General features: G+C 40.0%; 1 protein-coding gene across 5 annotated transcripts in view; it reads right to left on the minus strand.

The window, feature by feature from the left end:
- Positions 1 to 13,587, minus strand: part of EXT2 (exostosin glycosyltransferase 2) — a 166,400-nt gene that overhangs the window by 83,060 nt on the left and 69,753 nt on the right. The window lies entirely within an intron of this gene.

The raw sequence follows: 13,587 nt of genomic DNA on the forward strand, positions 1-13,587 counted from the left end.
GGTCTTTGTCGCTTACATTAGAATATATTCAACAGGGCTGGGCGCAGTGGCTCACGCCTGTAATCCCAACACTTTGTGAGGCCGAGGCGGGTGGACCGTGAGGTCAGGAGTTTGAGACCAGCCTGGCCAAGACAGTGAAACCCCATCTCTACTAAAAAATACAAAAATTAGCTGGGTGCGGTGGTGGGTGCCTATAATCCCAGCTACACGGGAGGCTGAGGTAGGGAATCGCTTGAACCCGGGAGGCGAAGTTTGCAGTGAGCCAAGATCGCGCCACTGCACTCTAGGCTGGGCAACAGAGCAAGACTCTGTCTCAAAAAAAAAAAAAAAAGAATATATTCAACAGTTGGCAGCACTGTTTTTGGGTTGAGAATGGGTGAAGGGGAAGAGGAAAGAGAATAAGATCTCAGTGTTACAACTCCATTCATCTCAGTTCCTGAAGACAGTGAAGAAATCCAACCCCCAGAGAACAGAGTTGGAAATAATAAAAATACATCAAGTGGGAGTATGATAGCACTTCATATCAAAAAGTACAAGCAATCAATAACATGTCCCTTCTAGATCAATCATGAGGTTTCTGAGAAAGAAGACAGTCCTTTTCCAGAAACTCCATGAGTGGGAATATGTCTGGTTTTGCTCACCACTGAACTCCTAGCACCTAGCACAGCACCTGTTAAAGGGCAGGCAGTTAAACATTGTTGAAAGAACAAATCCATCTGACAACAGTCCCTCACAGGCACAAGGTAGGACAGGCACCACTGGCATCCCACAAAACTGTTCCAAATCATCAAGGTGTCAATCCATGAGGCTTAAGGGGAAAACAATCATTTAATAATGGCATCACATCTTGTATACCAAATTTTAAAAAGTGAAAGATTAGGGGAATGGATCTGAGGGAGAAGGAGGAAAATCTGTTCCTGGTTGGAACAGCAAGGCAGAAATAGGATTAAGAATGTCCTTTGTGTTACGCTTATATAGACTACGAGAGAGACAAACAACTTTTAAAACTGTGCCATGTAAGTTTGCTGCCTCAAAGTGGTCAGGAGGTCTGTCCAACAGCAGAAAGATTATATAAAAACCCTACCTAGCCCAAGAGTATCTGCATCCAATGATGGTTGGCTCTAATGAACCAGTCAACTTTGGACTGCCCTTTTAATCAGAACTTCCTGAATGTGACATAGGTCAATAGGCTTAATTTTGGTATATTAAAGGATTTTTCTAATGGAACCCACAAAACAAAACCAGCCAGATATGCTTCTGTCCCAATTTCCAACTGCTAATGCCATCCAAACCTCTGGCAATGACATGTAACTGGATCGGTGCTTGCTTAAATACTGCTCCATTTCCCTTCTCCCCACCCACTGGTCAGTCGTAACATAAAGGATCCCCTTCTGCTTAGGATGGAGAAAGCCAAAAGAGAACATGGAATCTACCATAATAATGAGGAAAAGCCTACAAACATCATAACCTACAAGAATCATAACTTTCCTTAAGCCCATAAGAGAGCTGTGTTCGTAAGGTAGTCAAGGGAACTAAATTTCAAAAGATGGCAAGCCTCTCCAAGGAGAGGTGGGACACACAAATTATTTCAGCTTCGGAAGAGCACAGGAGGAGGAGGTGGACTTCATAAAAGCAGCCACAGAAAACAGCTACAATTTTAACAAATTCTCAAAACTGAGCAAGGGCCATCAGGACAGTTTAGAAGCTCTAGACACAAGGGGATCCACATTCACTCGCAAGTTCTCTTCTGGATGTTTCTGAGGAAGATTTGGATAAAACTCTGCCCACTTATTGTAGTTTTTGTCATCCAAAACAAAAGCCTCAAGGGTTAGGGGACAGAAGGAAACCTTACCATGCCCAGGTTCCACATTTCCAGAAGTAGGAATCCTTCCAGCCCCCAGTACACCACCACTGCCAGAAAGGGCGAAGCAAAAGCCCTCTGCTCCCAAAGGAGGGCAAAAAACTCCCCCAACTCCACCAGAAGCCATGCAAAAAGTCTACTGCTGTGGGAGGAACAGGATACCCTCCCACCACTAATCGCGGCAAAGGTATACTGCCTCAACCGGAGGTGTAGAAGCAAAAGCCATCTGCCCCAGAAAGACAAGCAGGAGCACTGGTTCAGGTCAGGATCCTGCACTGACACAAGGCAGAGGTCCACTACCACTCAGGGAAGGGCAAGAAACTCTCCAGTCCAAGATCCTCCAAGAGGAAGGGCAGGTTAAGCTGCCACCAGAGGAAACAACAGGAACGCTGAGAAAGGTTCACCCCCAAGGCCCCAGCAAAAGGGCCCAAGACTGAGGCTGGATTAGGGGAAGGGAAAATCCCACTGCCTCCACCATGAGCCTAGCACCAAGTACAAGCAACAGCAGTCTACACCAACGGAGGAACAGGAGTGAGAAGAAAGGTGGCAGGTTGGGTTTACTGAGGGCAGAGGGCCAGGCAGGAACTCTGAGAAGCACTCCAGGAGGCTGGGCCCCACACTAAGTGTAAGGTAGCAGCTGCCACGCCTTGGGAGCACTTGAAGTCTGTGGCACACTGATGGTCACTCCAGCCATGAATCAGCTCAAACCCATCCCCAATTACTGAGTAGATTAAGTCAGCCTCCCACACTAAGGGTCTGACAGAAGAAAAGGTGTGCTCATTTCTATGATATTTAAGTTGGTCTCTTCTGTTTTTCTATACAGAACACCCATCTTTCAATCAAAGTTTTCCAGAAACAAAAAATAAGAGAAAACAGCCCACTGACATAAAATAAAGCTGTCAACAGAACCTAACTCAAAGATGACCAAGATGATGGAACTATTAGACAAGGACTTTAACTATAATTAAGATATTAAAGGATCTAGTGAAAAAGGTGGACAACTCACAGGAACATATGGGAATTTTTGGTAGAAAGATAGATAATATAAAAAACAGTCAAATAAAAATGCTAGAAGTGAAAAAACAATATTATAGATGAAGAATTCCTTTGACAGGCTTAGCACACTAGACAGAGCCAAGAAAAGAAAGAGAGAGCTTGAAGACAGAACAGTAGAAATTATCCAAACTGAAACACAAAAAGAAAAAAGAGTGGGAGGGAAAAATCCAAAATAGAGTACTCTAGAACTGTAAGACGATATCAAACGCTCTAATATATGTGTAAGTATAGTATCAGAAGAGGAGAGAGGGGGAAGTGGAGAACAAGGCAGCAGATGTATTTAAAGGAAAAAGAGCTAAGAATTTTCCAAAATTAATGAGAAAACAGCAAAACACAGACCTCAAAACCTCAGAGAACCAAGACAGATTAAATAAAGCATTCACTTGCTCCCTCAAGAAGTTTAAGAAACAGCTGCACTGTTAAAAAGGCAAACCTTCTCCCTCTTAGCATTGAGGAGATTCAAGAGATCTGAGCTATAGGAAACTTTCTCTTAACACACTAACATTGACAGAACCATTTATTTCAGGTGAACAGCTGGAAAATATTTCCATGCATCACGGATTTATTTTTCAAAGCTGTGTCTGAAGACTGAAAACTTCCAAAGAGATTCTAAGCCTTTCCAAATACATGTGCCAAAGGCTAATTATTCCTTTTCATTTGTTTGCTTTAACAAAATAGTAGCAACGAGCATTCCCAACTTTCCAAAGCCCTGTGTCCAACAGGCTCTTTGGTGCTCACTGGTCCTTTTGACAGCACAAGAGCAGGGAGTCTGGTGTCCTTCCTGGACAACCTCATAACAGTCTGAAGGTCCCAGAGATAGGCTCTAATAATCTTCATCTGACAGCTCAAAAAGCTCAATAATAAGGCCAAATTATAACCCAAGCATCCTTATTTTTAGTTTAGAATTGCTGTAAGCAAGATTTTTTTGTTTATTCTTTTACATACTCCATTTTCACAAATATAAGAGTTACCTGACAACTAACTTAAAATTAGAGGGAAAAAAATATCAGCAAAACCCTTTAAAGGCACTTCTTGTGGACTGGAGGTTTTTGTAGACATTTACTATGCCCATGTTACCAGTTTCTCCAGAAGAGCAGAGGAAGTTCACAAATATCTGATATCCCTTTAACTTGGGGATCCAACAAACAGCAATTAATAGAACTTACTTTCTTTAACATAAAAAGGGATTTTGAAGCAAAAAGGTTAATATACCTGGGATTTATCTGCATACTAATCATTTTCTTTACTTAAAATATTTATTTTGTTAATTTAGTTGTATGTAAAACACCTTGCCGCATAAAATATGAGACTGCTTTTTTTCACTTCCTTATTCATGAAGCTGTTTTATTTGCCTTCTCCACATGCAACTCCTGCAAACATGTTTCTATTAATCCAGTACATTTTCCCAGCCCCACCATCTTCACCTATCAGTTACATAAAGACAGTAATTTAGGAACCCACCCATATGGCACTTGCTGAAAGTTCACAGAAAGCCACACACAATGGTTCACCCAACAGCAGCAGAATTCATTTTATAAGTTTTTGGTAGGTTTCAGTATTTTTCTGTTTCTTTGCCATGCAAAGTGGTAACTGCTTTTTTTTGTTTGTTTGTTTGTTTGTTTTAAGATGGAGTCTCACCCTGTCTCCCAGGCTGGAGGGCAGTGGTGCGATCTCGGCTCACCGCAACCTCAGCCTACTGGGTTCAAGCGATTCTCCTACCTCAGCCTCCCGAGTAGCTGGGAGTACAGATGTCTGCCCTCATGCCTGGCTAATTTTTGTATTTTTAGTAGAGATGGGGTTTTGCCATGTTGGTCAGGCTGGTCTCGAACACCTGACCTCAGGTGACCTGCCTGCCTCAGCCTCCCAAAGTGCTGGGATTACAGGCATGAGCCACTGAGCCCAGCTGGTAATTGCTTTTTTAACTTTTTATTTTGAAATACTTTTAGACTTAGTGAACAGTTGCAATAGTAGCCAGAGAGTTCTCAAATATCTAGAATGCCCCTCATCCAGCTTCTCCTAATGTTAACATCTTACACCACCATGGTACAATTATCAAAACCAAGAGGTTAATATTGGTACAATTCTATTAACCAAACAACATACTTTTTTCGTCTCCAGATTCCCAGTTTTCTCCTAAAGTCCTTTTTCTGTTCCAGGATCTAATCCAGGACACCACAGTGCACTTACTTGTCATGTCAGCTCAGTCTCCTCTAATCAGGGACAGTTTCTCAGTCTTCCTTGTCTTTTATGACATTGACATAGTTGACAGTATTGGTCAGGACTTTCATATAAAATGTCCCTCAATTTGGGTTTATCTGATGCTGTCTACTTATTAGATTGAATACTACAGAGATGATGTACCCTTCCCTTCACACTCCATCAGGGGACATATGCTACCAATATGGCTTATTAAAAGTAATGTTAACCTTGCTCACATAGTTAAGGTGAGGTCTGCCAGGTTTCCCCACTCCTAAGTTACTACTGTTCCCATCCCAAGTCTATGCTCCCTAGAAGCAAGACACTATGTTCAGTCCATACTGAAAGGGAGAGTAATGAAGCTTCACCTCCTGGAGGAAGAAATATCAAAGAATTTAACACACTATTTTTAATGTACTTTGAAAGGATTAAAAACTATAAAATTGTATTCACTGAATATTATATATATATATTTTTTAAGAGCCAGGGTCCTGCTCCATTGTCCAGACTGGAGTATAGTAGCTATTCACAGGCACGATCATTGCACACTACAGCTTCAAACTCCCAGGCTCAGGTGAACCTCCTGTCTTGGCCTCCTGAGCAGCTGTGGCTAGAGGTGCATGCCATCGATCCTGGCTTACAATTTTTTAACATACATAAAGTATGGCATTCTGTCAAAATCTTTAAACTTATGGGGATTTGTGGCTGGAGAAAAATATTTAAATGTTTTCTTTCCTCAGTAATAAGTTCACAGCAATAAAAAATCTGACATTTGCCTTAAATATTAAGTTGAAGCCTGATAACATATCTCACCTATTTAAGAGCAAAGTATATAGCCACATTTTATATTTAAAATCTTAGAGATGAAATCTACTGAGACTTCTGATGTTTCCAAAATTCCAACTGCTTCTAGTCCTACACTTTAATTTTATTCTGATGTATATGCCAAATTATCATACAAAAATAAAGTAAGCATCCAACTTAATGTGGAAAATGAAACAAATCCAAGAAAATCAGTAGAAGTAATTAATGAGTAAGAAAACAGAAAAAGGAAACAAATGTGAAAATAAATCCAAGAGCTTTCCATAGATTGGCTAAGAAGGAAACCCTAAAGAATCAGCTAAAAACCTATCAGAACTAATAAGCAAGTTCAGTAAATTAGCCAGCTACAAAATAATTTGTTAAGTAAATAACTAAAACAAATACCCAGACCCTTATATTCCAGCAATACCCCATGAGAGTTCACACACACACAATCAGTAGCAGAGCGCTTCCCATTACCCCAGCTTCTCACAGTCCAGATTATTCTTCGTCCAAAATCCATTACCTCCTTGATCTTTACTCCAAGACATTCAATATCCTTCAAAATCTGTTGCACTCAACATATCTAAACTTCTCGCCCACTGTTTTCACCATGCTTCTGCTAGTCTAAGCAAGTCACTTTCTCCACTGGCCCACAAACACATGATCATTACTCCGTTCATGGTATTCCCTTTTTCTGGAATGCCATCTTCATGCTCTTCTATCTACTAAAATCCTGTCTGGGGGTTTCTGGTTTCCAGTCGGGCACTTAATAAACTTAGAAGTCACCATTCTGTCCTAACACAAGTAAAAGGCTGAAATGAAAAAAGCAACGCCTTTTCTCCAATCTGTCAAGCAAACGAGGTCACGTCGCAAACAGCTGCCTTGGAATCTGAAGAGATGGGCAGGTGTATAGAGAGAATCACAACTTACTGGAGCACAAACCTCTCCAGGGACCAGTGCCAGGGTAGGAAAACCATAACTGTAATTGACAAATTGCTGGAGGCTCAGTGTGGACAAGTCTGAGAGTTTAAAAACTCCAGGGAAACCCAGTCAGGGAGGGAGATGGGGGCATCCCCACACTTCCAGAGTTTTACCTCCATAATTTGTTCAACCAGGTTCTCACAGAGAATACTAGAGAACAACCCCTTGATGCTTCTAGAAAGGGGAAGGGAAAGTAACCATTCTGAAATACACCAGAGCATTTTGTTCTTAACAAGATTTGCCCTCAGGAGAAACTATTTTACAAGAGCCTAACCTGTTAGGGTTTTATCAGAGCCTATCCTATCTGCGGGAAAGGAAATAACCAACTCCAGCTGGCTCGAACCTTCTACATAAAAGTGAGGAAATACCCAACTCTAGTCCCCTGTAGCCATCCTGTCCCACCTAAGCAAGGTTGGGGGAAAACTGAGAAGCATTTGTGAAGTTCACAGTCCAGTCCTTCCCCCACACAATACCACCATACCATTAAAGGCCTATTTCCCAGAGTTCCTTTCACCCAGTACTTCAACAAAAAATTACAAGGCATATTGAAAAGCACAAACACAGTTTGAAGAGACTGAGTAAGCATCAAAACCAGAATGAGACATGGCAGAGATGCTGAAATTACCAGACCGGAAATTTAAAACAATTATGATTAATATGCTAAAGGTTCTAATGGAAAAAGCAGACAACATGCAAGAACAGATGAATAATGTAAACAGAGAGATGAAAATTCTAAGGAAGAATAAAAAAGAAATGATAAAGATCAAACACGCTGTAATGAAAATGAAGATGGGCTCATTATTAAACTGGATACAACTGAGGAAATAATCTCTGAACTTGAGGATATTTTAACAGTAACTTCCAAACCTGAAAAGCACAGAAAAAAAAGACCGAAGAAAACAAAACAGGATCTCCAACTGTAGAACAACTACAAAAGGTATAAATGCATGTAATGAAAATACCAGAAGAGAAGAAACAGAGAAAGGAACAGAAGCAACATCTGAAGCAATAATGACTGAGGATTTTACCAAATTAATATCAAGATACCAAACTACAGATCCAGGAAGCTCAGAGAACAATAAACAGAATAAATGAAAAAAAAAAAAAAAAAGAGAGAGGAAAAAACCCTAAAAACGTTAAAAAAAGAAAACCCAAAAAACCCAAAAACCACACCTATCATATCATATTCAAACTTCAGAAAATCAAACATAAAGAAAAAAAATCTCTATAGATGCCAGGGGAAGGGGAAAACACCTTACCTACAGAGGAGCAAGGATAAGAATTTCATCTGACTTCTAAAAACCATGCAATAGAAGAAAGTGGAGTGAAATATTTAAAGTGTTGAAAGAAAAAACCACACACTTAAGAATTCTGTGCCCTGCAAAATTATCCCCCAAAGTGAAGGAGAAATAAAGATTTTCTCAGAAAAAAAATGAGGAAATTTGTCAGGAGCCTTGCCTTGCAAGAAATGTTAAATGTTCTTCAAAGAGAAGGAAAATGATATAGGTCAGGAATTCAGATCTACATAAGGAAAGAAAGCATTAGAGAAAAAGCAAAGGTCAAATAAAATTCTTTATTTTTATTAAAAATTAAATTATTAATTTAAATATTATCAAAAATTAATTTATTAAAATTAATTTAATTAAAAATTAAAGAATTTTAAATTCTTATTATTTTGGAAGGAATCTTTCTTTGAGCAGCAGGTCTCGATAGTGGGCTTAAAATATTCATAAACCGTGCTATAAACTGATATGCTGTCATCCAGGCTTTGCCATCCCATTTACAGAACAAATAACAGTTTGTTCCAGATGATCACAGCAACAATGTATCGGGTTAATGGCTAAAGTGCTCTGGGGTCCTAAATAAACTTGAAAGGTAGTCTAGGCCACAAGGATGGCAATTCCTGGGCAAGTCTGGGCTCAGAGCCAGCGGACTTAGGGTGCATGTGGCCTACATATATACACCAGCTGCTGGTACAGTAAAGTGGGTGCTTGTGTCACTGCTCCCCCAACCTCAGGTAGTGCAGCTCACAGCTCCAGGAAAGACTTTTTCCTTCCACTCAAGGAGAGGAGAGGGAACAATCAAGAGGACTTCATCTTGCAACTTGGATACTAGCTCAACCACAGCAGAACAGGGCGGCAGGCAGAGTCCTGAAACCCTCATTCCAGGCCCTAGTTCTAGACACACACTGGGCCAGAAGGAAACTTGCTTCCTTGAAAAGAAGGGCCCAGTGCTGGTAGGATTCAGTCTGTTGCCTTAAGAGCACTGGGCCCTGAATAAACATCAGTGGTACATAGGCAGTTCTCACTGTGGGCCCTGGGTGAGACTTACGGCTGTGCTGGCTTCAGGTATGACCCAGCACATTCACAGCTGTGGTGGCCACTGAGAGAGACTCCTCCTGCTCAGGGAAAGGAGAGAAAAAAGGGGGCTTTGTTTTGCAGTTTGGGGACCAGCTTGGCCATAGCAGGGTAGAGTACCAAGTGGACTTTGGGGTCCCTGATCCCAGGCCCTGGTTCCTGGATGGCATTTCTGGACTCACCCTGGGCCAGAGGGGAGACTGCTGCCCTGAAGGGAGAGACCCAGGCCTGACAGCATTCACCACAAGCCAACTGAAGAGCCCTTTGGGCCTTGACTGAACATCAGCCAGTGGCCAGGCTGTACTTGCCATGGGCCAGGGGCAGTGGTGGCCATGAAGAGAGACTTCTTCTACATGTGGAAAGGAGAGGGAAAAGTGGGAAGGACTTGCAGCTTGGATGCCGGCTTAGCCACAGTAGAATAGAGAACCAAGTAGATTCCCAAGGTTCCCAACTCCAAGCCCTGGCTCCCAGATGGCATTTCTGGTCGTGACTTGGGCCAGGGGTGAGGCCTGCTGTCCTGCAGAGGACATAAGCCAGAATAGATTTGCCACCTGCTGACTGAAGAGCCCTTGGAGCCTGAGTGAACATCAGAAGCAGCCAGGCAGTGGTCACTGGAGGCCCTGGGAAAGATCCAGTGCTGTGCTCACTTTGGATCTGATCCAGCACAGTCCAAGCAGCAGTGACCACAGGAGTGCCTGTGTCACCCCTCCCCCCAGCTCTAGGCAGCTCATCACAGAGACAGAGACTCCGTTTGTTAGGGAGAAAGTAAGAAAAGAGAACAAGAGACTTTGCCTAGTACCCAGAGAATTCTTCCGGATCTTATCTGTGACCACCAAGGCTGTACCTTCATAAGTCCATAAGACTCACAGTACTGGGCTTGGAGTGCTGCCCCCAATGCAGATACAGCTGCAGTGACCAAGATTTAGATCACAACACTCAATTTCCTTTGAATACTTAGAAAGCCTTCCTAAGAAGGATGGGTACAAAAAAGCCCAGACTGCAGAGACTACAATAAATACCTAACTCTTCAATGCCTAGACATTGACAAACATTCACAAGCATCAAGAACATTCAGGAAAACATGACCTAGCCAAATGAACGAAATAAGTCATCAGTGACCAATCCTGGAGTGACAGAGATATGTGACCTTTCAGACAGAGAATTCAAATTAGCTCTTTTGAGGAAGCTCGAGGAAATTCAAGACAACACAGAGAAGGAATTCAGAATTCCAACAGATAAGTTTAACAAAAGAGATTGAAATAATTTTTTAAAATCAAGCAGAAATTCTGGAGCTAAAAACTTCAGTTGACAAACTGAAGAATACATCAATCTCTCAACAGCAGAATTTATCAAGCAAAAGAAAGAATTAGTGAGCTTGAAAACATAGAGACAGAGGAGACAAAAGAAAACAGAATAAGAATGAAGCATGCCTACAAGATCTATAAAGTAGCTTCAAAAGGGCGAATCTAAGAGTTACTGGCCTTAAAGAAGAGGTGGAAAGAGAGATCGAGGTAGAAAGTTTATTCAAAGGGATAATAATAGAGAACTTCCCAAACCTACAGCAAGATATCAATATTCAAGTATTAGAAAGTTATAGAACACCAAGCAGATTGAACCCCAAAGAAGACTATCTCAAGTCATTTAATAATCATACTTCCAAAGGCCAAGAAAAAAGGAAGGATCCTAAAAGCAGCAAGAGAAAAGAAACAAATCACATATAAAGGAGCTCAACTTTTGGCAGCAGACTTTTCAGTGGAAACCTTACAGGCCAGAAGAAAGTGACATGACATATTTGAAGTGCTGAAGGAAAAAAGCTTTTAGAGTATATCTGGCAAAAATGTTCTTCAAACATAAAGGAGGAATACTTTCCCGGACAAACAAAGGCTGAGGGATTTCATCAACACTAGACCTGTCTTATAAGAAATACAAAAGAGTTATTCAATCCAAAAGAAAAGGATGTTAACAAGCAATAAGAAATCATCTTAAGGGACAAAACTCACCGGTAATAGCAAGTCCACAGACACACACAGAATATTATAACACTGTAATTATGGTGTGTAAACTATTCATATCTTGGGTAGAAAAATTAAAAGATGAACCTAACAAAAATAGCTACAACAACTTTTCAAGACATAGGCAGTATCACAAAATATAAATAAAAACAAAATGTTAAAAGGTGGGGAGGAGTGAAGTTAAAGTGTTAAGTTTTCCTTAGTTTTCTCTTTGCCTGTTAGCTTGTTTTTGCAATCAGTGTTGTCATCAGTTTAAAATAATGGATTATAAAATGTTATTTGTAAGCCTCGTGGTAACCTTAAATTAAAAAAAAAATCCTGCAACAGATACACAAAAAAAAATAGAAAGCAAGAAATTAAATCATACTACCAGAGAAAATCACCTTCACAAAAAGGAAGACAGGACAGAAGCAAGGAAAAATAAGATCACAAAACAACCAGGGAACAAATAACAAAATGGCAGGAATAAGTCCTTAACTTATCAATAATAACACGGAATGAAGAAGAAGGAAACTAGGTACCTATCTCTCACCGTGTACAAAAATCAAATCAAAATGGATTAAAGACTTAGACTAAGATCTCAAACCATGAAGCTATTCAAAGAAAACACTAGGGAAACTGTCCAAGACATTGGTCTAGGCAAAGATTTCTTGAGTAATACCCCCAAAGCACAGGCAATCAAATGGGCAAATGGGATCACAGAGTTAAAAAGCTTCTGCACAGCCAAGGAAACAATCAACAAAGTGAAGAGACAACCAAAAGAATGGGAGAAAATATCTGCAAACAATCCAACTGACAAGGGATTAATAACCGGAATATATAAGGAGCTCAAACAACTCAATAGCAAAAAAAAAAAATCTGATTTAAAAATGGGTAAAATTAAGTCCTGTTGTTACACGACCTGAAAAGGTGCTCAACATTATTGATCATTAGAGAAATGCAAATCAAAACTATAATAAGATATCATCTCCTCCTAGTTAAAATGGCTTTTAACCAAAAGACAGGCAATAATGAATGCTGGTGAGGATGCAGAGAAAATGGAACCCTCATACAGTGCTGGTGGGAATGTAAACAGGTACAGCATCTACGGAGAACAGTATGGAGGTTCCTCAAAAAACTAAAAATAGAACTAAACTATGATCCAGGAATCCCAATGCTAGGTATATATCAAAAGAAAAGAAATCAGTATATCAAAGAGGTATCTATACTCCTACGTTTATAACAGCACTATTCACAACAGCCAAGATTTGGAAGCAACCTAAGTGTCCATTAACAAATGAATGAATAAAGAAAATGTGGTACTTATACACAATGGAGAACTATTCAATCATTAAAAAGAATGAGATCCTGCCATTTGCAACATGGATGGAAATGCAGGTCATTCGTTAAGTGAAATAAGCCAGGTGCAGAAAGACAACCTTGGCATGTTCTCACTCATTTGTAGGAGCTAAAAATTAAAACAACTGAACTCAAAGAGATAGAGGGTAGAATGATGATCACCAGAGGCTGGGAAGGATGGGGAGTGGTAAGTAGGGACGGTTAATGGGCACAAAAATATAGTTAGATAGAATAAGTAAGATATAGTATTTGATAGTGCAACAGAGTGACTATAGTCAACAATAATTTATTGTACATCTCAAAATGACTAAAAGACTATAATTGGAATGTCTGTAACACAAAGAAATGATAAATGCTTGAGGGGATAGATACCCAGTTTTCCCTAATGTGATAATTACACATTGTATGCCTGTATCAAAATTATCTCAGGTACCCTATAAATATATATACCTACTATGTACCCATAAAATTTTTTAATTAAAAAAAACACAAAACTACAGACCAATATCTCTCATGAAAATAGAAGCAAAAAATTCTCAAAAAAAAAAAAAAAAAGCCCAGTACTCAAATCCAACATTGTGTAAAAAGAATTAAACACCATGATCAAGTGAGATTTATCCCAGGTATGCAAGGCTGGTTCAGCATTCACAGATCAATTAATGTAATCCACCACATCAACAAACTAAAGAGAAAAAAATCCAAGAGCACACCAATAGATGCAGAAAAAGCATTTGACAAAATCCAATACTTATTCATGATAAAAACTCTCAGCAAACTAGGAATAAAAGGAAATTTCCTCTACTTGATAAAGAATATCTACAAAAAAACCTACTGCTTATATCATAATGATGAAAAATTCAAAGCTTTTCCACTCAGACCAGCAACAAGGCAAAGATGTCCCCTCTCACACTCCTTTTCAACACCATACTGAAAGTCCTAGCTACTGCAGTAAGTCAAGAAAAAAAAAAAAAACAAGGGAAAA

This window comes from Hylobates moloch, unplaced genomic scaffold (genome assembly GCF_009828535.3).
Source record: "Hylobates moloch isolate HMO894 unplaced genomic scaffold, HMol_V3 SCAFFOLD_11, whole genome shotgun sequence".
In the NCBI taxonomy this organism is placed as follows: Eukaryota; Metazoa; Chordata; class Mammalia; order Primates; family Hylobatidae; genus Hylobates; species Hylobates moloch.